This window comes from Leopardus geoffroyi, chromosome C2 (assembly GCF_018350155.1).
Source record: "Leopardus geoffroyi isolate Oge1 chromosome C2, O.geoffroyi_Oge1_pat1.0, whole genome shotgun sequence".
In the NCBI taxonomy this organism is placed as follows: domain Eukaryota; kingdom Metazoa; phylum Chordata; class Mammalia; order Carnivora; family Felidae; genus Leopardus; species Leopardus geoffroyi.
The window spans coordinates 146546493-146549443 of NC_059333.1; the positions used below are offsets into that span (position 1 = coordinate 146546493).

At 45.1% G+C, this 2951-nt stretch overlaps 1 long non-coding RNA gene across 1 annotated transcript; it reads right to left on the reverse strand.

Annotated features, from left to right (window-relative positions):
- Positions 1 to 1560: 1560 nt before the first annotated feature.
- Positions 1561 to 1976, reverse strand: LOC123575736. Its single transcript, XR_006700966.1, has 2 exons — positions 1851 to 1976; positions 1561 to 1712 (listed from the first exon to the last, which is right to left on the reverse strand). It is a non-coding gene; the product is annotated as an uncharacterized LOC123575736 (long non-coding RNA).
- Positions 1977 to 2951: the final 975 nt, after the last annotated feature.

Genomic DNA, 2951 nt, shown 5'->3' on the forward strand with positions numbered 1-2951 from the left:
GGACACCTGGCTTGCCTCACTCCAGTCCTGGCCCCGAGGCCTAGTAATCTCCCATCACTGATTTCAACTGAGAAAATCAGTGACTAATGATGTTCAAAAGAGGCCCCAGGCCTGCCTCTCCAAGGAGGCTGAGAGTTGGAAGGAATATATTCTCATTAGTGAAATCGTAGAGATCTTACAGTAATCAGGGTGGCTGGGTGGGGTTGTTTTCACTCTCTCTCTTGTCCTCTCTCTTGCCTTTCTCTCTTTTTCAGTTTTTCTGTATGTGGAAATCTCCCCAGGCCTTTGATATCATATCAGGTAGATACCCATGAGGGCACCTTTGAGTGGATCCTGGTAAGAACAGTCATGCCAACTCTCTTCTCAGATGACACAATCAGTTGTGACCATTTTTACCCCTTGAAGGAATGCTGCTCTGGAGAGCATCCCCATCTTTGATCTGGCTTTTGTACCCTCTCAAGTGATGTTGACGTAATCTTTGTTCCCTATCGTCTTCTTCGCAGAATGAAAATGTACAGTAGCCACATGTTGGGGAAGTTTGGGCCAATGGCATGCAGAGGGCATAGACCCAGGGAAACTCCTTTTGTTCTAGGATCCACCCAAGTCTGGGGATAGCATAGCTGGCTGATTGCTCATAGCCCCTTGGTATAAGAGCAGAGGAAACTCACAGATCCAAGAGACAGAGGCAGCTTGTGGTTTAAGCTGGGTTGGGTAGAGCTCAAAGCCCCACTGGGGCTCATAAGAAAAGTCTCCCAAGCTTTTGAATTGCCCTCCAGAGAGCCTTAAGGTAGTCAAGCGGGACAACTCCGGGTGGGAAAATCTGGGGACAGGCCCAGTGGCTTTTCTCTCCCTGCAGATATCGTAGGCTTCCTTATTCGCTATCAGTGATGTGGATTTCAAGACTGAAAGTTCAGTATATGTGCTATTAAAGTCAACTGTCAGTAGACTAAGCAGTTATTGAGGGGTGTGAATGATTTTAAGATGAATACAAACATTGGGTGATTATTTAAGAAAAAAAAAAAACTTAGGGTAGATTAAATTGAAAAAAAAAAAAAGGAAAAAGGAAATAACCAAGCAAAAAATAATAGCGTAAAAACAAATCCTGCACAAAGTGAATCAGAAAAGAACAAATTAAAGGCCCTGAATGGCATTTGAGTAATGGTGAAAGACGGTACCAACACGTTGCCTTGTCCTTAAAATTCACCGAAATAGCAGAGAATGATGAATAATACACATGCAGTGAGGGAAACAAAAATCTCATTTCCATGCTCTCCAGAGTTTAACTGAAATAAGTCCCCGTTCCTATTTGAATGTGGCCTTGCAGGGCTTTGAAATCGGAAAACAATCCCTGCATGCCGAATTGGATGCTCACTAGCTAGCAGTTAAAAATAGGAAATGAAAATGAGTGACAAACTAGAGCACTGGAGGAGAGAGAAAAAGAAATATCGCTTTCCTAGCCTTCTGCTCCTTCACAGTCCAATCCGTCCCACAGGCACGCTGGAAATTGCCTTGCCTGTGCTGGCAACGGGGTTTCGCCGTAAGTTATTGAAAAGGCAAATCAAGGTTTTTAGATCCTTGTAATTACAAAGCTAAAAAGCAATTGGAAAAATATATCCGGCACCTTCAGAGCATTTGATGTGACTTCCCGGTGACACTTAGAGCAGGGGTATGCTGTTGAGGGAGCATTTTTCTATTCAGTTCCTCAGCCCTTTCTGAAAGAAAAAGAATTCTTAGCACCGTTTTTTCCATTAAGTGAATTCAGTTAATTAGCTTCACAAACAGAGCACATGCATTATTCAGCAGCAGACATTCATCAAATTTGTCTTTCCACAGCCAGCCCTTCTTCTCACCTCTTAGCTAGACGGGGCCAGGCTCCTTCCGTTAGGATAAGCATTTAAGACAGTTCTGACTTAGGGGTTTCGGTGGAAGGCAAGGACATGTGAGCCATATTGGGGTGTGGATGAGTTGGGGCTGGAGGAGTGCATGAATTGTGAAAAAGGGTAAAGGAATCTGAATGATGTCATGACTTGAAAAAGAAAAAAAAAAAAAAAAGGCAGTGGTTCGTTTGTGGCCTCTCTGGCGTGTGTGTCCTGGAGAGATTTTCCCTGTCTCATCATATTCGTTGAGATCCAGTAACCCTGATTCATGAGTTTATCACAGTTGGGCTGAGCAACTGGAGATTCTCTAACCACTCCCAGGGAGCACCGCACGTAGCTAGGGAGGCAGGCCTGGCAAGAATCTCAAGACACAGCGTCCGATTTACCCAGAGGCTCTATTCTAGGAAAAGGAGAGTAACCCAAGTCACCCGTCTGGACTTTCGGATGCAGTTGACCGTATGGCACAACAGATCCTGGGAACGCGTAAGCTTGTTCAGTGCGTTCTCCTGGTAATGAAGACACTGTCTAAAGGATGTCAAGTTGTTGTGCAAGATCCCACAGTTGGCCAGCAGCAGGGCCCCTAAGCCTCTGTTGCTTGACGACTGCTCGTCAGCCCCAGGACAGACTTGAAACACAGCTTCTCCACCATCTTGGGCTAGTCATATCTTATTCTCTGTTCTCATTGAGAGGCTTTAGGGGGTAGTGGCTTCTGTAACCGCCAGCTTGGGTTTGAATCCTGCTTCTGTCACGTAGGCGCTCTGGGCTTTGGGTCAAGTTATTTAGCTAACCTGCGCCTAAGTTTTCTCTTCCATAAAAAGAATTGTTATGAGGATGTGGATGACTTAGTACCTGGAACATGTCCTAGCTCCTCACCTACCCTCTCCTTACTTCCCTACTCTTTAAGTAACAGGCTTGATCCACCTGTGATAGACATGGAGAGAGTGGTTCATGAGGCTGATGGCCCATAAGGTACAAGTTAGGCTAATATGCTACAGTTTGGAGGTGGATGGTTGTTTGCTGTACCTAGCATTCTCCCCTTCTCAGAATAGAACACTGCTTTCTTGCCCCATTATT